Source organism: Canis aureus, chromosome X (assembly GCF_053574225.1).
Source record: "Canis aureus isolate CA01 chromosome X, VMU_Caureus_v.1.0, whole genome shotgun sequence".
NCBI classification, from domain to species: domain Eukaryota; kingdom Metazoa; phylum Chordata; class Mammalia; order Carnivora; family Canidae; genus Canis; species Canis aureus.
Window position 1 is genome coordinate 33,609,399 of NC_135649.1, and position 23,284 is coordinate 33,632,682.

General features: G+C 39.5%; 1 protein-coding gene across 10 annotated transcripts in view; it reads left to right on the forward strand.

Annotated features, from left to right (window-relative positions):
* Window positions 1–849: 849 nt before the first annotated feature.
* The window catches only part of KLHL13 (kelch like family member 13), a 210,803-nt gene continuing 188,368 nt past the window's right edge, over window positions 850–23,284 (forward strand). For 3 of the 10 annotated variants that reach the window (XM_077889972.1, XM_077889980.1, XM_077889988.1), the window contains exon 1: window positions 850–1,144. The gene's annotated coding sequence lies outside the window, so the exon portion shown is untranslated. Of the gene's footprint in view, window positions 1,226–10,371; window positions 10,443–11,492; window positions 11,607–23,284 lie in introns of those variants that run through there. The other 7 variants (XM_077889974.1, XM_077889983.1, XM_077889973.1 and 4 more) reach the window with 6 other exon arrangements.

Consider the following 23,284-nt stretch of genomic DNA (forward strand, 5'->3'; position numbering starts at 1 on the left):
GTTGGGGGCTAGGCTGACTGAACTGGGAGGAGAGTCAAGATTCTGACTTAGAGCAGCAGCAGCCCTACCGGTTTGGAAGCTTGGGCGCTGGGACCGCACTGCTTGGGATCCTGGGTCCTGCTCTATCCCTTACTAATTGTGTCACCTTCGCAACTTGCTTGACCTTTACGCCTCAGGGTTGTCACTTGCAAAATGGAGATGAGAATAATGTGGACCTCGTGGAGTAGCTGAGAGAGTTAAGCGAATTAACAGTTCAGCGCGTGGTTTGTAGTAAACGCTCAGTAAAATGTTAAACTGCTGTAGCTGTGGTTGTGCTTCCTCTTTCTTCATGCTCTGCACTCCCGTAGGGAGGGGGACACACGAGGCGCTCGGCGCACGGGAAGGCTTGTTTGGAGGTGCGCGCCCCTCCGAGGAGAAGCGGCTCCGTTCCGGGGCGCACCCCGGCGCCCTGGGCGCGTATGAGGGGCCGAGAGCAAGGCCGGCCTCCTCCCTGGAGCCGCTGACCCGGGGCACTGGCGCCCCGGATACTTGACAGTTTTCACCTCTCCTGCCTCCTGGGCACTAGAGGCCATGTGTGCTCAACCGCGAGCGTCCCGGCTCCGGAGGTGTGAGGGCCACTGGGCGACCCCCCCAACCCCCGCCGCCCCGGGCCACCCCGGCCCCGCGCTGCTTGTGGGGGAGGAGTTCTGCTCGGACCCCACGCACGGTCCTAGCCCCAGCTTTCCCCTCCGCCTCCCGCGCAGGCGCCGCCGGGGCCACCCCCGCCGCCATGTTGCCCCCGCCCGCGCGCTCCCTCCCCCGCCCCCCTCCCCTCCTTAACTGGGCTCCCGCCCCCTCCCTCTCCCCCCACCCCCCGGTGAGGTCAGGCGGAGGCTCTGCCGCTGCGGCCGCTGCAGCTGAGCTCCCATTCCGGGGAAGCCTGGAACGGGGACTTTCGAAAATAAGTGCAGCGGCTTTCGGGTTGGGGTCCGCGCTCTCCGCCTGCTTGAGGGCGAAGTGACCAGGGCGAGCGGGGGGTGCGGAGGTGCGGGGGCTGGTGTCTCGCAGCCGGAGGGAGCCCGGCTGCGCCGCGCGACTGGCTCTTTGGCCCTCGGAGCGCAGCGGCGGGCTGACGGGCGGCGGGACGCGGGACGCGGCGAACAAGGTGAGGCAGGGTCCTGAAGTCGCAGGGGCTTCAGCAGCCGCCTCCTCGCCTCCGGGACCCGGCGCGGCGAGGCGGTGCGCGGTAAGGAGTTGTGCTCTGCACCAGGGCAGAGGGACACGGAGCCAGATGGGCTCTTTGCACGCCCCCCCCTTTCTCCCTCGCGGGCGGGTGTGCGCTCATCCCTGCACCTTCTCATCCCCACCTCCCAGAGCCCGAGGCTCCGCCTGACGCCTCGGTTCTTTCAGGACCCCCGAACCCAGTTTTCCTTTGCTTCTTTGTTATCCCTCCAAGATCTTCTTGGCCGGGCTTCGCTGTCGCTGCCCCGATGGTCTGGGGTCCCTCCGCCCGCCTCAGCCCCACTGTCTCTTGCCTTCTAACAGTTTCTGCTTTGTGTCTTCCAACCCATCCCTCCCTCACAATCTTCCAACTTGGGAGGCTTTTGCGCTTGCCTTCCGACTCAGAAACACACTCCTCTTCCTCGAAGCTTTTAACTCCTCTCTAAACGGCTTCATCTCTGACTGTCTTGGCTTCTTTGGTTTAATCACAGTTGACTAATGATTTTCTTGGAAGCTTACTGTCTAGCCTACGGCTTACTGAAATTGATGGGAATGATCTTCCAGTATATATTAGCTAAGAAACTCAGAAGTTTCTTTCCAGGTTTCAATAACTTACTCCGAGAACCACAACCACTTGAAATGTATGTTATGTATGTTTGTGTGTATGTTTGTATGCAATCCTAGCACATGGCCCGAAATCTGATTCTTCCTCCATTGCTGAGCAGGCCTGAGGGAGAGGAGGACTTAGGATGCCTGCTTCCATTTCTTCCATCTGAAAACTGGGATGTTCATCTTTTATTGTACTCAGAATTCTAGTAGTTTGGGATACTCACTCAAGTTAGTGTAGGCTGTTTACTAAGCACACTGCATGGGAACTGAGAAAATCCGGGGTTAATTTAAAACTGCCTCTGTTGGGATGGCACCTGCCTTGAATTTTTTTTTTAAAGAAGCCAGAGTTTCTTGTGTACACCTCCTATTTGTATAAACCCTCAAGAAGCAGCATTTACAAATCACATACTTACAAAACACACTGCTTTGCTGTGGACAGGAGATTACTTTGCTTAAGTCAATTTCACACAGTACCACTTACTTTCTCAGGGATGTCACCTTCTCCACATGCAGTTGCTCCAGTCTCTCCCATACTGAGGCTCATATACTCACTTCCATGCTGAAATTAGTGAGTGAAGAAAATTGAATGGAGAGGCTGAAAGAGGAGGCAGGTACAGTGAATTACCACATGCTGATGTTTGTGGCTGTGTTTTTTTGGGAGATGGGCTGTATTTAATGCTCAGATTTGAAAGTAGAAAAGTAAAATGATCGACCAAGCAGTTATGACATCATTTTACACTTAAAGATTGTAGCTCCTTGAATGGCGACTTTGTATCAATATCCTTAAAATTATAGCATTGTCTGCTTGATATGGGATCAGGTGTTGCGATGGACACAATGTGCATTCACAGGCAGTAATCTCGGAAGAAACTGAGTTGGGAATGAAGGTAAGGGCCAAATTTCACTGTCCTTCTAGTACTTGCTTTGGCAGTGAGACAAGGAATGTAAGTTTCTGCTTCAACATCCAATAATGTATTTAGAAAATAGATGAATAAGAGCCTCAATTTCCCCTGGTTTTGAAATCTACACTTTCATAAGCACACTTTGAAAATCATGGTGTGACTATATGGAGTTTGAAGTCAAGGTTCTAAGGAAAGCAGTTTTTACGAGCAGTAAAGGCTATTGATTATCAGATTAGTTAGATAGATTGCAGATGATTTGTAGTTTCCCTCTTTTGGTAAATTCCTGACTTGAGTTTTATTTCAAAAATGGAATAGAGTAGGGAAAGAGGGTTTATATTTATTGGGCCAACCTAAATCTCTGACTTTCTTGGCAACCCATCCTGGAAAGACATACTAACTTGCAAATTGTTTCAAGGAAAACAGTTTGTATCATTCTGTTAGTTTTTTTCCCCCTTTGTGATGATTACTGATACTAAATCTAAGATTGCCACCAAATTGATCTATTTCAGTTTGCCAGAAAACAAAAGTTGGTTATGACTTCATCCTAAGCATTTTGCTCTGAATCTTTTCAACATGTCTCAATATGTATTTGATAAACCCACCTGGTATACCTAGAGGTTATCAGACCGGATGTTTCTGATGTCGCTAAATATAACTGCAGTTTGCTAATGAATTGTCTTTTTAATTTTCTTTACATTTTATATTACTTTTCTTCATGTAACTTGACTTGCAGTAGTGAAATGAGACCAACCACTTTTCAAATTGATTTTGATGTTTAATAAACTACTACAACCTCCTGAAAGTATTTTTTTCTTAAATACAGTACTTGAAATGGATCTACTTTTACTGCTGTGAAACAATTTGCCAGGCATCATCAGATTTCAGAAAATGTAGAAAGATTATGGAAGAATGAACAGCCCTAGAGAAGGCATTTCAAAATTAGAGGAAAAAAAATTTTTTTTCCAGTTACTGACATTCATATCAATCAGCTTTTAAATATATTGTTCATTCATTTATTAATTTACTTGACAAAATCTCTTGAGCAACTTCCATATGCGAAAGGCCTCTATTAGGCATGAGGCCCTGTGTCTTCTCACAGAGGCTATAGTCCACCAAAGGATAGAGACAACAAATAGACTAATGAAGAAGATTCTCACAGATTGTAGGAAAAACAGTGAAGGTAATAAATAACAAAATGTGATATGGAGACCTGGGAAGGGCTTATTTGGCAAAGGTGGTCAGGAAAGGCCTCTTAGCAGCAAAGATGACCTTTGAACAGAGACCTGAAAGAGAAGAAGGAATAAACCTACCTTGCGAAGATCAGAGAGCCAAGTAAGAGCCAAGGCCTTGGGGCAGGAAAACAGACACAGGGTGTTTGAGGAACAGAAAGCAAGCCAGGATGGTTAGCCCCAATGAGGTGGGTAGATGGGAATAAAGGTATTTCAGAGCCCAAAAGGGAGTTGGATAATAATAGAGGGCCTGGAAATTCTGAGAAAGAATTTGGATTTGATTCTCAGAACAAGAGGAAGCCATGGAAGAGTATTAACTACTTTCCTGTGGAAGGTCACCACTGGCTGGAAAAAAAAATTACTCGGTGGAAATAAATAAAAATGTGTTTTGCAGAGGTTGTCTAGCTGCTCAGTTGTTTACATTAAAACCTGAGGATGAAAAGCTTTGTTTGATATGTATGCTAAATAAGTAATTTGGTTCTTCCACTCTGTGTGGAAAAGTGGATAGGAGACTGGGAGCTCTGAGATGAATATGTCGAAAAGCAGTTTACTTTCCAGAGTTATCTTGTCACCTGTGCCCTGAGGTAAGTTGACATCAGCTTTATTAAAAAACAGACCATTGATCAGCCTAAGAATTTGTTTCTCAAAGAATGATGTTTTATTTTTTTCATAGAAATATGTTTCCTTTGGAAGGTTGGAGGTTTTATTTGAATATGAAAGAATACTTAGGTTTTAGAAATGGCATGTGAGATTTTAATGGGAGCTTGCCATTTTCTTTTACCTTTGCCTTCTCCAGAGGTTTTTTTTTTTAAGATTTTAAAGAAGTTTTTATTTATTTAAGTAATCCTTACACCCAACATGGGGCTTGATCTCATGACCCCAAGATCAAGAGTCGCATGCTCTTGTGAGTGAGCCAGCCAGGCACCCCTCTCCAGAGTTTTCAAATTGCCATTCTTTGAGAGATTAGAGTTACTCTATTCCTTGAGGCATAAATGAATTTAGATTTGATATTTATTTTGTGTCCTGAGCTCCTGCTCAGAAGCAATCCAGCTTTGAGGTCTGATTGGCCCCAAAGTAGGAATTCAGATAGTCATCAACATTTCACAGGGGTAAAATTTTTAAAAGATTTTATTTATTTATTCATGAGAGACTAGAGAGAGGGGGAAGAGACATAGGGAGAGGGAGAAGCAGGCTACCTGTGGGGAGCCTGATGTGGGACTTGGTCCCAGGACCCTGAGATCATGACTTGAGCCAAAGGCAGACGTTCAACCACTGAGCCACCCAGATGGGGTAAATCGTAATATTTATTATGGGGCAATAACCTGCAAAATAATCTTCAGCAACTCTTGCAGAGTATACCTCCTACTCCTTAACTTAGCACTCAAGGAATCTTCATGGTTTGACCCAAGCCTACTGTCTTACATGTCTTTATTACTCTTTTACACAAATCCTCTGTTGGTTTAAACTGATTTTCTCCAGTTTGGAACTTTTCTGCTTAGCTTTATTCTTGGTATAGAGTAGATACGCAATAACTGCTTGTTGAATGGATGCCATGCCATCATCTATTTGAGAAGCCCTCCCCTTTCTTTTCTGTCATTGCAAATCCCAATATTAGTCAAGGAACAGTTCAAATCCATTGTCCTATTTTACACCAAAGCCAATGACCCAATCTCTTCCTCTGATAATCACACACTTCCCTTGAGTAACATGATTACGTTTATTTGATACCTGGCTATCTCCCCACTGGTCTCTGACTTCATGAAGGCAACCTGGACCTTGTCTGGTTCGCTCCTCATTGTATCCTGAGCACCGGGCATTTGCTATGCCCTCTATAAATAGTTGAATAAGGAATAGATACTGTCTTGTGATGTTTCTCCTATTATTGTTTTAGATACTTAAATCGTTGAATGCTGTTTTACTTTTCACATATTTGTCAAGTGTTCTCAAGGTGTTTCTCAGAGGACCTGGAGTATAGTTGTTAAGAGCGTAAGCTCTGTCTGAGGTTAGGCTGTGTTCCAGTTTTGGCTAGGAGGCTTACTAGCCGTGGGACACTGGGCAAATTGGTTAACCTCTCCATACCTCATATTTCTCATCTGTAAGTAAGATAAGGATGAGAGAATTTGCCTCTTAGGGTACTTATAAGGATTAAATGAGTCACCTAAGTCTACAACTTGTTGTTTGCAGTTGTTGAAATTCAAAAGCTCTGATAGCCGATAAAAATTTTTGTTTGGTAAGTGCCATACTCAGGTGGCGGCAAAATCTGACTTGAACTGATATGAGGATATTTATGGTCTTTATTCTATTTAATGTTAATTGTCATTTGGTTTTGCTGGCAAATTAGTATATTTATGGAGTAGTGCCTCAGACCCTACTGTGGTATTATGTAATATATAGTATATACAGGTTATTGCCTCTCCAAAAGCCTGGACATTTCTGAATTTGGAAACACATCTGGCACCAAGTTTTGCAGATAAGGGATTGTATACCTTACAGTAAAGTGCTTAAATCAGCACCTTGCACATAAGAAGTTGTTGCTTTTGGTGGTGGAGATTAGAAAGGTAAACATACAGCTGCCTCCTTCCCAGTACCTTTCTTATACTGGTTACCATGTAAACACGTGCTGATTTATTCATGCAACAACTCTGAATAGAGGGCTGGCTGTACGAGGCTCATTTTATCATAGGAAAACAGATATGGGTCATGTGATTGAAATGAGCCAAGGACTAGGTCTTTCAATACTCTCTCATCTAGTACCATTAGGAATATTTATTTTTTGTTTTTCTTTTGTTATTTTAACCAAAGCATGCTTCTTTAGAGTGAGTCTTTTAGTGGGGAGAGAAGGGAGGATTGAGTTAAGAATTTATTTAATATGATTAAACACTTCTACTTTGCAGTTGCTAAATATTTATTGAACTCTTCATGTGTATGGAAATCAGTATTAAAAGCAGGAGAAAGGTAAAAACAAATGAGGCATAGTTCCTGGCTTTTAGTAGTTCCAGAACCATGCATGGTTACATGGGAACATGGTTGTCCATTATAATTCTTTGTTTTTCTCCATAAGTTTGAGATCATTAATATTAAAAATGTACAAAGGAAAACACAACAGACAATTGAAAACTCGTCTTTGTGTGCAATATATGGAATTGGTTTTTAATAACTTTACCACTCCCTGCCCTCCCTCCCCAGTAATAGGAAATAATATCCCTATATGACATCCTGGCAATCTTTCATTTCTAACTAAATTAAGTAAAATATGATTTTTATTATTCTTCCTTATCAATATTTGTAAATCATAATTGATACATTCTCTTTGTCCTTTTGCCTTTGTGGGTTTGGGAGTAATTATATGTCTCAAATGAGTTTTCAGGAATGTTCTCTACAGTGGAAAACTAGTTCTTGAAACCATTCTGCCAATTCATTCAACAGATATGTATTAAGTACCTATTATATTCTAGGCATTGCACTAGTTTAAGCAAATAGAATCTCTGTTCAGTGCTCATTTTCTCAAACTGGAGTACACTGGGTATACTGGATGAGCAGGATGGTGATGTGATAATGTGCCCCCAGGAGCTACAAAATAAAACAGCTTGTGTATTCTTTTTTTTTATGATAGTCACACAGAGAGAAAGAGAGAGGCAGAGACATAGGCAGAGGGAGAAGCAGGCTCCATGCACTGGGAGCCTGACGTGGGATTCGATCCCGGGTCTCCAGGATCGCACCCTGGGCCAAAGGCAGGCGCTAAACCGCTGCGCCACCCAGGGATCCCCAGCTTGTGTATTCTTGAGGAATCTGTTTTACACAAAGATTTAGGAGAACATTCACTGGTAGCTTATTAAAAATGTTTAATAATATTTAAATAGATTCATATACATTGTGCTTTAAAATGCAATATTCATATGAAAATTTGAGGTAAAACCTGGTACTTCAAAGAAAGTCTTGCACAAGGTCAGCTGTGGGAACCCTGGGGTGACCCTTTGAAAAGCACTAAGTAGGCCATAATATGCTGAGTCGTCTGTTCCTTTAGTCAAATGCCCAGACATTTTCATAGCCTTAAATTTTCATGGTGACCCTCAGGAATGGTAATAGACATTAGATTTTTCCGCCATGTTGTCTAATTTCTTTTAGTTCAAGAGAACACTCTGGTTGTTTGATAATGATCTAAATCTTAAAATGTGTTGAGTCCTAACAGAGTTTCTAATATTGGTGAGAAATAGCATAGATTGATAGTAAAGGGCCTGCCAAGGGACTGATCTTCAGAAGACAGGCTGTTAGAACACAATGACCATGAACTTAAAGCAGCACAATTGATGGGGTCAAAGCTTTGTCTCATCATATGAGTGCTTGCCTATGTCACTGATTGAAGTTAACTTCTGCTAACTTTAAAGCTGCTTTCATTTATAACACATACAGTATAGAGATTGCTTTGTTAATTGCTGGCTACTGAAATGTTTAATGTCAAGGTTCATGTGCTTTGAGGGTAACAAAAGGTTTCTAGAGTTTTAGATGGTTTTGAAAAGGGGTGAGCAGTCCATTGGAGGAATGCCTGTTACCAAGCAAATGATTTGATTTGCTCTAAATAGGAAAGATGAAGAAGAGAAAGGCAAGTGAAGAAAAGCAGTGAAAGTACGGGAGTAAGTCAAACACTAAATCTTTCAACTGATTTTGATTATTGCTGTCCCACTTTCATTGTTGTCGCCCCACTCCACAGTTCACAGGGCCTGCCATTGTTGTATTGTTGTGTTACTGCCCAGAGCTCATCAGGACATGGGTATAGAGGGGTGATTAAGGGATGGTCATTGTAGTCTTTGTGTCAAGTGCTTTTACATTTTACAGTTTTTCAGTAAAAGGGGATAATAGAGTTGTAGAGTTTTGCTTCCTGGTTCTATTTTATAAAAATGACCATAATTTTCTAAAGAACTTCGTGTCAACAATGTTCTCTGTTCTACTGCTGAATATTTCTCAGTGGGAAGGCAGTAGAAATCAGTGGCTAAAATCTTGAGCCCTGGAATCATAGGCCTGGGTTCCAATCCCGACTCTGCCTCTTGTTGCCAATGTGATTTTGGGCAACTCCCTTCACCTCTCCGAGCTTTGTTTGCCTCCTCTGTAAATAGTCTCATTTGGTGGTTTTAAGGAATTAAGTGAACTAATGCATATCGAGTCCTAAGCATAATTCAGGCTTCCTAGTAGATGTTCATATTATTGACTCTTTGTAGATTTAATGGCTTCGCTAGTTAAAACTTGTGGCATACTATAGGAGCTTTGCCACTTATATATGAACCAGAAATGTAAGGGAAAATTGTTTCTTTCCTTTATATTGCCTTAATCCCATGGGAATGTTATTTTTTGAACATGTGTCTGTTACACAGTGAACTGACTGCTTAGAAGTAACACTAGTTTTCTGGCAGATAAGAAAGTTTATGGTAACTGCTTGGTTTATTACTTATTCAAAGATGGTATCACATTGAATGCAAGGAAAATGTCAATTTTTTAATATGATTGGCTATATATGTAATTTAAATATATATAATTTAAATATAGTATTTAGCTTAATAGGATGTAAAAGTTTAACCTTCATTTTGAAGGGAAAGGGAGGTGCAGAAAAATGTGTGCAATAAACAATGTTGTCTTTTAAACCTGGAGATTTTTGGTGTTATGATACTCAGAGAGGTCATATATTTTCTTGATTTATCTTTATTCCAGATTTCAGGTCCTCATAGAAGAAAATAGTGAGATATTTATGACAGTTAAACTACTGGGAGGAGGGGTAATTCTGTTTGAATAATGTCTTCTATAGATTTTGAGTTGTTATGATTCCCTTCAGTTTTTATTATAGTTACTCTAGCAACAAATCAAGTCATACTTTAGAGATGATAAAAGTTCAGTAGCAGTTTTGATAAGCGAATGGGTAAGTCTAAGTAGGTTATTGAGAGTGGTTTCCAGTGTTGGAGGGCTAGTATAACCTTTTGGGTTGGAAGTGCACGAAAGTAGTGTTCCTGCATTCCCCTGTTCTGGTGTTCTTTATTTCTGATGTCAGACAAATGATGAGACAGTTGATCCTTGGGTAGCTGACCTGGTTATGGCATGCCATAGGCATGTAGAAGGGAATGAACCAAGAGACGCATTGCTCAAGTAACTGTATATTCACTGTATATTTTGTCATGATTATTACAATAATGTACATTCAAGTACTTCAAAAGCCAGCTCCCCATACTAATGAGATACATCATGTATTAAGCAGTGTTACATGCATTTATAGTCACCATGATCATCATCATATTTGAACATGAAAATACAATGTTCAAAAGTATTTTTAGAAAATTAGACTTATTGTGTCCTCAGGTAATAAGCTCAAATGTTAAGGATAATGCCATTTATTTATAGAGCAACTTTCTTTTGAAGCATGGTTAATTATTCTTATTTTATTATTTCAGTGGAGTATGCACAATGAGGTTGAATGACTTGCAGAAGGTCACATCGCCTGAGATGGAGCTAGGAGCCGAATGTAGGTCCCTTGGTTTTTAACAAAGTGCTTTTTCAATAATAATAATGTAGAAGACTTGTTACCCAAAGGATTCTCCTCCCTCCCTCTTCCTTCCTTCCTTCCTTCCTTCCTTCCTTCCTTCCTTCCTTCCTTCCTTCCTTCCTTCCTTTCTCTTTTCTTTTCTTTTCTCTTTTCTTTTTCTTTCTTTCTTTCTTTCTTTCTTTCTTTCTTTCTTTCTTTCTTTCTTTCTTTCTTTCTTTCTTTCTTTGATTTACTTATTTATTTTGAGAGAGAGAGTGTGCGTGAGCGCAGGCAGGGAGGGGCAGAGGCAGTCTCACAAGCCGAGTCTCCCTGCACTGAGCGGGGAGCCTGACGTGGGGCTCCATCTCAGGTCCCTAAGATCAAGACCTGAGCTGAAACCAAGAGTCAGAGGCCCAACCACCTGTGCCACCCAGGCACCCTGGATTCTTTCATGTTTCTCATCTCTAATTTGAAGGGGTGAAACCAGAATTTCAGTAGTGGAGAGTCCAACCATAATTTGGTACTTGTATAACCTCTTTTACAATTGTGGCATTTAGCAAAGTGAGTTTTGGGTTTATTAAAAAATTTTGTAAGCACTTTTGGCATCATATAGGTGTTTTATTTAAACATTCATGGGCAAGCATTTGTTAAGTAATTATATGTAAAGCATTCTACTAGAAGGAAGAACACAAATCTGCCGTGAAATATCCTACAATCTAGCAGGGGCAAGAGAGAACATGGAGCAACTTGATAGCAGCCAATACTAATATCAATCTGTAGTTACTAAATTATAATAGCACCCACTATGAGTATGGCACCTTGTAAGTGCTTTATATGCATGAACGCATTGAAACCACGTAACAATGCTATGAGGTAGTGACTGTTATTATCCCCATTTTACAGATGAGAAAACTGAGGCAAGAGAAGTTAGGTAACTTCCCAAGGTTGCACACCTAATAAGTACAAGAGTTAGCATTCAAATCTATGCAACAGGTTTTAGAATCTGTGTTTTTTAACTGCAAGTTTTCCTTTTTATTCTATCTCTGACAGGGGACATTGTATAAGAGCATGGTAGCTAAACAAGGTATGCTAGAAAATTTTCCGGATGAATACAGAGGAAGGATCAGAGTAGGCTGTTAAAGTTGACAAGGTATTTTGAATAAGGTACGTTTAAAGCAGATCTTACCGAAAAGCAAATATATCTTCTGAACCTTTTAATGCCCAAAGCTATGTACATGTATGTTGCATCTGTATGCACAGGTGTGTGTGTGTGTGTGTGTGTGTGTGTGTGTGTGTGTGTGTTCATTTTGAACTGGAAAACAATTGCAAGGATAAATTGAGAAGACTTTATATGTTTTTAAAAATAAATATGTAACAACTTTATAGAGCCATAATTCAACTACCCTACAACTGACCCATTTAATGTGTACAATTCAGCGGTTTTTAGTATCTTCACAGAGTTGGGTAACCATCACCACAATCAATTTTAGAACACTTTCATCACCCCAAAAAGAGAAATAGGTGTTTTGAAATAAATGTAGCCACGAAGGGAATGGAAGTACTGTGCCTGTTGGTTCTACTGTTTTTCTGGCAAAATGTTCAGAGATCCCTGCTCTGTGTAGCTCAGATCTTATGCTGTTTTTTGCAGTGTAGCTCTAACTTGCTGCAGAAAGCCTTCATTTAATTTCATTTTAGTCATTGACTAGTCTTTTAAAGGATTATGTATTTATCTGATTTTGAATTCTAAATCCATATTGATTGTATAGATTTGCTCATTATGTACTTATCACAAGCATACCACTATTAGTACTGCATTACTAAGCCAGACTTGTATTTAAAAACAAAAGTGCTAAAAAAAATAAAAAGTAAAACAAAACTGCTAAACTCACGGTATGCATGGCTCTCTCCTTGTCTACACCTGTTTCTATAGTGTGCCAGAACCAGAGATACCTGAGGAATTTTATGTGTACATATTGGCATTTTAAAATATTTTTAAAGATTATGCCTGACATAGGTTAGTAATGGTTAGATGGTGGAGGTAAAAATAATACTTCTTTTTTGGCCACGATGTAGTATTGGGATGGTGTGTTTTGGAAAATGTTCCATAAAATCTATTCCATGATGTTGTTACAGGTATTGTGAAGTAATTGGGACTTTAAAAAATTTTTCAGCCACTCACACTTCACTAAAATATAGTCTGTTGTTATAGTAAAGGACATTTCTGTCTAGTGGGAGTTACCAAACCAGATATCTGTGTGGTGCAGGAGGGGCAGGCTATTCCCAGTTCTCCATTAGAGTGATAAGTTATAGTCAGTGTTATCTTTCCAACTAAAAAGAGGCTATTTATTGTTTATTATTAAAAATAATCTTTGGGGGACACCTGGGTGGTACAGTCATTTAAGCATCCAACTCTTGGTTTTGGCTCAGATCATGATCTCAGGGTTGTGAGATCAAGCCCTGTGTCGGCTCTGCACTGAGCATGGAGTTTGCTTGAGATACTGTCTCCCTCTTCCTCCTCCCCTCCTGCTCGTTCTGTCTCTCTCAAATAAATAAATCTTTACAAAATAAAAATACAATTAATTTTTAGACATAATTAGATGTCTTGAAGAATGTAGATATCTTTTTTAAATGAGTTAACCTTGGATTGGTCTCTTCCTACTTCTGATTTCACCTGCTTTTCCTTTCAGAATGATTTTGTAATGTTATTTTATGCTTCTTCAGTATTTTTAAAAAATGCTTATTATATACTTGAGTTTCTTTTCAGGAGCCTAAGTAGTTTCATTTGAAATTAAAGTGACTTGATTCACTCAAAATGATTTGCTATGTTAAGTATGTGTGTGTGTGTGTGTGTGTGTGTGTGTGTGTGTATGTGTATATAAGTAAGTCAGTCGGAGAAGGACAAACATTATATGTTCTCATTCATTTGGGGAATATAAATAATAGTGAAAGGGAATATAAGGGAAGGGAGAAGAAATGGGTGGGAAATATCAGAAAGGGAGACAGAACGTAAAGACTGCTAACTCTGGGAAACGAACTAGGGGTGGTAGAAGGGGAGGAGGGCGGGGGGTGGGAGTGACTGGGTGACGGGCACTGGGGGTTATTCTGTATGTTGGTAAATTGAACATCAATAAAAAAATACAACTGAAAAAAAATATATATTTTAAACTGAACTATAGTTGGCATACAATATAATATTAGTTTCAGATATACAGCGTATTATATAATGATTATATACAATAATAAATGCTCCAAGATAAGTGTAGGTATCATTTGTCACCATATAGAGTTATTACAATATCATTGATTATATCCCCTATGCTATACTTTTCCTCACTGTGGTTTATTGATAAATGGAAGTTTGTACCTTTTAATTCCCTTCACCTATTTTGCCCACCGCTCCCCAAACCCTCTATTTTGGCAACAACCAGATTGTTCTCTGTTTGTTAGTCTGTTCTGTTCTGTTTGTTTGCTTTGTTTTTTTTTTTTTTTTTTTTAGATTCCACATATAAGTGAAGTCATATGGTATTTGTCTTTCTCTGACTTATTTCACTTAACACTCTCTAGGTCCATCCATGTTGTAACAAATGGCAAGATTATCCTTCACTTTATGCCTGAGTAATATTCCAGCACGCACGCGCGCGCGCGCGCACACACACACGTTCCACATCATCCTTACCCATTCATCTATCAGTGCATATTGAGGTTGCTTCCATATCTTGTTATTGTAAGCGATAGTACAATAAACATAGATATGCATATATCTTTTTGAATTAGTGTTTTATTTTTGGGGGGGTCAATACCCTCAGTTGGAATTACTGGATTGTATGGTATCTCTATTTTTAATTTTTGGGGAATCTTCCTGCTGTTTTCCAGAGTGACTGTACCAGTTTGCATTCCCACTCACAGTACACAAGTGTTCCCTTTTCTCCACATCCTCACCAACACTTCTTTCTTTTCTTTTTGATGCCAGTCTTTCTGACTGATGTGAGATACTATCTTACCTTGATTTGCATTTCCCGGATGATTAGTGATGTTGAGCATCTTTTCATGTGTCTGTTAGTTATCTGTATATCTTTGGAAAAAAGTCGATTCAAGTTCTCTGCCCATTTTTAATCAGATTACATATCTTTTCGATGTTGGGTTATATGAGTTCTTTATGTATTTTGGATATTAACCTCTTATTGGATATGCCACTTACAAATATCTTTACCCATTTGGCACATCTCCTATTTGTTTTGTTGATGGTTTCCTTCACTGTTCAAAAGCTTTTTAGTTTGATGTAGTTCCAGTAGCGTATTTACCTTTTGTTTTCCTTTCCTGAAGAGACTGATCGGGGAAAACAGTGCTAAAACGAACGTCTGTGAGTTTGCTACTGGGGGCACCTGAGTGGCTCAGTCAGTTAAGGATCTGTCTTCAGCTCAGGTCATGATCTCAGGGTCTAGGGATCAAGCCCAGTATCAGCTCTATGCTCAACAGGGTGTCTGCTTGTTTCTCTTTGCCCCTCCCCCCACCCATTCTCTTTTTCTCTCTCAAATAAATAAATCTTTTTTTTAAAAAAGTGTTTGCTACCTATTTTTCTTTTAGGAGATTTATGGTTTCAGGTCTTATATTTAGGTCTTTAGTCCATTTTGAATTTGTTGTACTATGGCATAGTCTCATTCTTTTGCATGTTCAATTTTCCCAGCACCATTTATTAAAGAGACTGTCTTTCTTTGATTATATATGCTTGCCTCCTTTGTCTTAATTGACCTTATAAGTATGGGTTATTTCTGGGCTCTTTATTCTGTTACATCAGTCCTGTGTCTTTCTTTGCTTGTGTACCAGTACCATTCTGTTTTAATTACTATAGCTTTGTAGAACTGTTTGAAATCTGGGATTGTGATTCCTCCAGCTTTGTTTGTTTGGTTTTTTTAGTTTTAATTTAAATTCCAGTTAGTTAACATGCAGTGTAATATTAGTTTTAGGTGTGCAATGCAGTGATTCAACACTTCCATACAATACCTGGTGCTCATCACAAGTGCACTCCTTAATCATCATCATCTATTTCACCCATCCCTCCCCAACTCTCCCAGGTAACCCTCACTTTGTTCTCTATAGTTAAGAGTCTGTTTCTGTTTGCTACTCTCTTTTTTTCCCTTTGCTCATCTGTTTCATTTTGTAAATACCACATATGAGTGAGATCATATGGTATTTGTTTTTCTCTGACTTATTTGACTTAGCATAATATACTCGTTCCATCCACATTTTGCAAATGGAAAGATTTCATTCTTTTTATGGCTGTGTAATATTCCAGTGTGTGTGTGTGTGTGTGTGTGTGTGTGTGTATGTGCATGTATAGACACCACATCTTGATCCATTCATTAGTCAGTGGACACTTAGGCTATTTCCATAATTTGGCTTTTGTAGATATTGCTGCTATAAACATCAGGGTGCATGTATTGCTTTGAATTAGTACTTCTGTATTTGGGTAAATACCTAGTAGTGCAATTACTGCATTGTATGGTAGATCTATTTTTAACTTTTTGAGGAACCTCCATACTGGTATGAGGTGATAGCTCATTGTAGTTTTGATTTTCATTTCCTTGATAAGTGATGTTGAACATCTTTTAATGTGTCTATTGGCCATCTGTATATCTTCTTTGGAACAATGTCTATTCATATCTTCTGCCCATTATTAATTGGATTATTCAGTTTTTGGATGCTTAGTTTTATTTATATATTTTGGATACTCATCCTTTGTCAGATAGGTCATTTGCAAATACCTTCTCCCATTCTGTAGGTTGGCTTTTAGTTTTGTTGATTCTTTCCTTTGCAGATTTTTATTTTGATACCTCCAACTTTGTCCTTTTTTTCTTTTTATTTTGTTTTTAAAGATTTTATTCAGTTATTCATGAGAGACACAGAGAGGCAGAGACATAGGCAGAGAGAGAAGCAGGCTCCATACAGGGAGCCTGACGTGGGACTTCATCCCGGGCCTCTAGGGTCATGCCCTGGGCCGAAGGCGGCGCTAAACCACTGAGCCGCCCAGGTTGCCCTGTTCTTTTTTTCTTAAAATTGCTTTGGCTATTCAAAATCTTTTGTGGTTCCATTCAAAGTTTAGGATTATTTGAGTTCTGTGAAAATTACTATTGGTCTTTTGATAGGGACTGCATTGAATCTGTAGATTGCTTTGTAGTATGAGTATTTAAAAAAAATTTTTTTATTGGAGTTCAATTTGCCAACATTTAGCATAACACCCAGTGCTCATCCCGCCAAGTGCCCCCCTCAGTGCCCATCACCCAGTCACCGCAACCCCCCCACCCACTTCCCTTTCCACTACCCCTGGTTTGTTTCCCAGAGTTAGGTGTCTTTCATGTTTTGTCACCCTCACTGATATTTTCACTCATTTTCTCTCCTTTCCCTTTATTCCCTTTCACTAATTTTTATATTCCCCAAATGAATGAGACCATATAATGTTTGTCCTTTTCTGATTGACTTATTTCACTCAGCATAATACCGTCCAGTTCCATCCACGTCGAAGCAAATGGTGGGTATTTGTCATTTCTAATGGCTGAGTAATATTTCATTGTATACATATACCAAATATTCTTTATCCATAGTATGAATATTTTAACAGTATTCTTCCAATCCATGATCATGGTGTATCTTTCCATTCATTTGCGTAGTCTTCAGTTTCTTTCATCCTGGTCTTATAGTTTTTAGAGTATATGCCTGTCATTTCCTTGGTTACATTTATTCTTAGGCATTATTTTTTTGATACAATTGTAAATGAGATTGTTTTCTTAATTTTTCTTTCTACTAGTTCATTATTAGTATATGAAAATGCAGCAGATTTCTGTATATTAATTTTGTATCCCGCAACTTTACTGAGTTCATTTATTAGGTCTAATAGATTTTGGTCTGATCTTTATGGTTTTCTATATATAGTATCATGTCATCTGCAAATAGTAACAATTTTACTTCTTACCACTTTGGTTACTTTTTTTCTTGCCTGATTGCTGCAGCTAGGGCTTCCAGTACTATATATAATAAAAATGGCAAGAATGAAATTCCCTGTTTATTCCTGATCTCAGAAGAAGAGACTTGAGCTTTTTGCTATTGAGTATGATCTTATCTCCTGGTTTGTCATATATGGCCTTTTTAATGTTGAGATATGTTCACTCTGAACACATGCTGTTGAGTTTTTATCTTGAACAAATGTTGAAATTTTCTTTTTTTTTTCTTTTTTTTTTTAAATTTTATTTATTTATGATAGGCACACAGTGAGAGAGAGAGAGGCAGAGACACAGGCAGAGGGAGAAGCAGGCTCCATGCACCGGGAGCCTGACGTGGGATTCGATCCCGGGTCTCCAGGATCGCGCCCTGGGCCAAAGGCAGGCGCCAAACCGCTGCGCCACCCAGGGATCCCAAATGTTGAAATTTTCATATGCTTTTTCTGCATCCATTGAGATGATCATGTGATTTGTACCTTTCATTTTATTAATGTGGTATATCACATTGGTTGATTTGTAGATATTGAACAATCCTTGTATCTCTGAAACAAATTCCATTTGTTGTGGTGAACGATCCCTTTAATGTATTGTTTAATCTCATTGGTTAAAATTTGTTGAAGATTTTTAAATCTGTGTTCATCAGGGACATTATAATTTTATTTTTTTGTAGTTTCTTTGTCTAGTTTTGTTATCAGGGTAATGCTGGCCTCATAGAATGAATTTAGAAGCATTCCTTGCTCTTCTGTTTTCTGGAATTGTTTGAGAAGGATAGCTTTTAACTAGCTTTAAATGTTAGAGAGAATTCATGTATGAAGCTGTCTGGTCTTGGATTTTTATTTGTTGGGAGCTTTATTTTATTATTCTTTCGATTTATTAGTAATTGGTCCATTCAGATTTTCTGTTTCTTCCTGATTCAGTCTTGGACAATTGTGTGTTTCTAGGACTTTATCCATCTCTTCTAGTTTCTCCAGTTTGTTGGTGTATAATTTTTTGTAGCAGTCTCATAATCCTTGGTGTTTCTGTGGTTCCAGTTGTAACTTCTCTTTCATTTCTGATTTTATTTACTTGAGCCCTCTCCTATTTTTCTTGATGAGTCTGGCTATGGATTTATCGATTTTGCTTATCTTTTCAAGGTTCAAGCTCTTGGCTCTATTGATCTTTTATGTTGTGTTTTTAGTCCGTATTCATTTCTGTTCTTATCTTTGTTATTTACTTCTTTTTCCCTTTGGGCCTTGTTTCTTCTCCATTTTCTAGTTCCTTTAGGTATAACGTTAGACAGTTTATCTGAGATTTTGTTTCTTGAGACAGGTCTGTATCATAATAAACTTTCTCTGAACTTTTTTCCTTGTGTCTCAAAGATTTTGAACCGTTGTACTTCCATTTTCGTTTGTCTCCAGGTATTTTCTGATTTCCTCTTTGATTTTTTTGTTGACCATTGGTTGTTTAATAGCATGTAGCCTCCACATCTTTGTGTTTTTTTTGAGGTTTTTTTTTCTTATAATTTATATTTACTTTCATACCATTGTTTTCAGAAAGAATGCTGGATATGATTTTAATCTTTTAAAATTTATTAAGGCTTGTTTTGTTGGCTAACATGTTATCTATCTTGGAGAGTGTTCCATGTCCATTTGAAAATATTGTGTATTTTACTATCTTTAGATGGAATGTTCTGTATGTATCTGTCCATCTGGTCTAATGTGTCACTCACTGCCACTCTTCCCTTATTGATTTTCTGTCTGGATTATCATCCATGGATGTAAGTGGACTGTTAAGTCCCCTACTATTATAGTATTAGGTATAGTATTATGTATAGTATTCACTTCTTATGTCTGTTAATATGTGCTTTACATATATCAATGCTCTTATGTTGGGTGAATATATATTTACAGCTGTTATATCTTCTTGTTGGATTGACCCTTTTATCATTATGTAATTCCCTCCTTTGTGTCTTGTTACAGTCTATGTTTTAAAGTGTATTTTGTCTAAGTATTATTACCTCAGCTTGTTTTTTGTTCCATTTGCATGGAATATATTTCTTCATCCCTTTCACTTTCAGTCTGTATGTGTTTTTATGTCTCATCCAGGCAGTATATAGGTGGGTATTGTTTTTTTTTATCCATTCAGTCACCCTATGTCTTTTGATTATAGCATTTATCCGATTTACATTTAAAGTAATTATTGGGAGCCCCTGGCTGGCTCATTTGGTGTAGTGTGCAAATCTTGATCTCAGGGTTGTAAGTTCAAGACTCATGTTGGGTGTAGAGATTACATAAAAATAAAATCTTTTAAAAAATTAAAATAAAGTTATTATTATTATTCTTAGAGCACATGTGAGGGGGGAATGGGAGGGGCAGAGAGAGAGAGGGGGAGAGAGAAACCCAAGAAGCTACACACCCAGGGCAGAGCCTGATACGGGGCATGATCCCACAATCATGATCTGAGCAAAAGTCAAGAGTCATGCTTAACTGACTGAACCACCCACACACCCCATAAAGTATTTATTAATATGTATGTACTAATTGCCATTTTGTTATTTGTTTTTTGGTTGTTTTTGTAGTTCTTCTCCATTGTTTTTTTCTCTTGCTATCTTCCCTTGTGATTTGATGATTTTCTCTGGGTTACATTTGGGGTTTTTTTTTTTTTGTGTGTGTATCTCTTATAGATTTTAGCTTTTACCATGAGGTTCCCATATAACATCCTGTGTATATAACAGTCAATATTAAGTTGACAGTTTCTTAACTGCAAACACATTCTAAAAATACTATATTTTTATCCCTCCCAACCACATTTTATGTGTATGACCTCATATTTTATATCTTTTCATTTTTGTATATCACTTTACTAATTTTTATAGGTATAATTTTACTATCTTTGACTACTCCTTATTTCTCCTGATGGTTGTGGGCTGCTGCTGTGGCTGCTATGGGCTTGCTGATGGGCAGAGCTGGTCCCCTCCTTTCTAGAAAAAGTGTTGCTTTGGAGGTGTGCTGGTTCGGGCCGGGACTAAGTGCGCTGGGTGTGGTGGAGCAGTTGTCACTTTGAGGGGGATTGGCAGTCTTAACTGGGTCTGCCTGACAGATGTGGTGGGTTAGGGAGTGCTCTGTACTTGTATCTTCCAGAATGAATGGGTTGAGTGGGTTGGGCCTGGGATGCATGCTGGGACCAGGTGAGTGGTGGTATTAAGGCAAATGGTGAGTGTCAGAACTGGCTCCTGCCAGCATCTGGCCAACTAGGCTGAAGGAGGCCAAGAAAAATAGCATCCAACAGCACTTCCATTCCTGGAGAAAACTACAGGTCCCTGTCCCCTCACCACATTCCCTAAAACCAGTCAATTATTAGGGAGTAACTCTGAGTTGGAATGATCTATTATAGTGACCCTTGGAGAAAGGAGTATCATTTCCAGATAGCCCCTGACTTCCTCAGAGTTAAACCCCACTAGTTTGCAAAGCTAGACATATTTTTGGGAATTGTTTTTCCAATGCAGGTCCTCAGGGTGGGGTGCCCAGTGTGGGGCCTGGTCCCTCTTTTCCTCAGGCAGGACCTATAATCCTGTGGCATCCCTTCCACTTCTGGGTCAAAGTGCCAGGTGTTTGTTTACAGAGCACATCTCTGCCCTTCCTGCTCTTTTTTCCACAGCTGTTTACTCTAGCTGTGGAAGAGCTGTTCTTATAGTCCTTAGGTCATTTTCAGAGTATGTTGCATTTTATGTAGTTGAAGCCTCAGTGTGTCTGTGGGAAGAGGTGAGCTCAGGATCCTCCTACTCTTCCCTGAATATATTTTTTATTTCCTTAAATGGATTCTGTGTTCATCATGTGTGGTGATGTTGTCATGATCTTGCAGCTAGTGGGTAGGATAGAATTAGACAAGGTGCACTGCTGTCACCAGAAGAGGAAAACTATACCTTTATGATTAATTAGGTGGAAGTGCATCTTTATCATAGAGATTAATGGTTCACATCACCTAGAGTCACCTAGGATATGAGATACTGTGAAGTTAAAAAAAAAGGATGCTTGATTTAGGAGTTTCGATGTCTATTTTGATGCTGCCTTTTTTCATTGCTAATTTTGTTTATTAGGCCATTATGATAGTGGGCTATATGGAAAGGGGTCAGAAATCTGCTGATTTAAGACAAGCCAAACTTGTCTGGCTTAAGAGGGCCATTGTGACAATGAGAAAGTATCACTCATTTAGAAGAGAAGATTGAGAGTGATGGAAATAACCAGTTTTCTATGACTTGAGATATCATTCACTGATATTAAAAAATGAACCCATTACATTATTCTCATAAACGTCACAGTAGTTTGATTTTCTGCTTAATTTAGTGCCCAAAATGATGTAGACTCCGTAAGAGTTGAGAATGGCTCTAAGTGACTGTGTGTGGGTTAGATCTGTTTACCTGTGTTAAGGATGAATCTGCTTTCCCTGCATATAAAGGACTTTCGCTGGCTTTAATTAGCCTTACTATATAGGGCAACACTCTCTGATGAGAGGAAATGAGTTATTTCATGTAAATTCATTCAAGAAAAATTAGCGAGCACCTTCTGACCCATGTCCTGAGGCTGTAGAGGTGAACAAGGCAAAAACCTACTCTTACTCCCAGAGACAGTCACAGGATCCCATTCATTTTCTTTGTTCTTCTTAAATTCTGCAGAAAGGCCTTAGAAGGTCTAGCACATCTTCCTTGGCTCTTGGTGTATGGAGTCATAACTATAAGGAGGAAAAGGAAAGCTGGTCTCTAGCTCCATCAAGCTGAAGTGCTGCCCTTAGTTAGAAACCCTTGTTTAATCCTTGTGTGCCCCCAAGTACCTTCTTGATTGTTACCTATATCCCTTTCCAGTAACTTAATGGAGACTGTAAGATCATGGTTGTGACCATCGTCATTTAATTTCCAACTGCAGAAATAGTGGAAATACAAGCTGCCAAAGGATTTGTATAAGAATAGGTAATTTCCTTGACATAGTATGACGTGACAGGCACCTAATGGTCCTGCCTGTTTGAAAAATGTTACTTCCGGGATCCCTGGGTGGCGCAGCGGTTTGGCGCCTGCCTTTGGCCCAGGGCGTGATCCTGGAGACCTGGGATTGAATCCCATGTCGGGCTTCCGGTGCATGGAGCCTGCTTCTCCCTCTGCCTGTGTCTCTGCCTCTCTCTCTCTCTCTCTCTGTTACTATCATACATAAATAAAAATTTAAAAAAAAAAAGAAAAATGTTACTTCCATAGGTACTGAAGTCTTAACCATTTGTCTGACATTTCCATGATTTGGTTAGACCTGTGCCTCTGAAGATTTTTGTTGGTTAGTTTGGGTTTTGGGTTTTAGTTAACAGAATCACTTTAAAAAAAATTAGAGAGGGAGGGGGAAGAGGTAGAGGGAGAAGGAAAGAAAGAATCTTGAGCAGACTCTGTGCCCAGCAAGGAGCCTGATGTGGGGGCTCCATCTCACGACCCTGAGCTGAAATCAAGAGTTAGATTCTTAACTGAGGTGCCCCAGCAGAACCACTTTTTATTCCTTTTTACAGATTTTTTTTACTGATTTATTAGAGAGAGATAGAGAGAATGAGAGAGGAAGGGGCAGAGGGAGAAGAAGCACACTCCCCACTGAGCAGGGGGCCTGATGTGGGGCTCGATCCCAGGACCCCTGGCATCATGACCCAAGCCAAAGGCAGACACATAACCAACTGTGCCTCCCCCAACAGAACTACTTTTTTAAAACCATGAATTAACATGAGCCCATTGCTGTACTGTCCTGACCACATTATATAGGTCTGTAATTCATGCTGACAACCCATTTTTTGCCTTCTCTTCATGTTTACTCTACTTAGCATTGTTTTAACATAATGACATTCTGATAA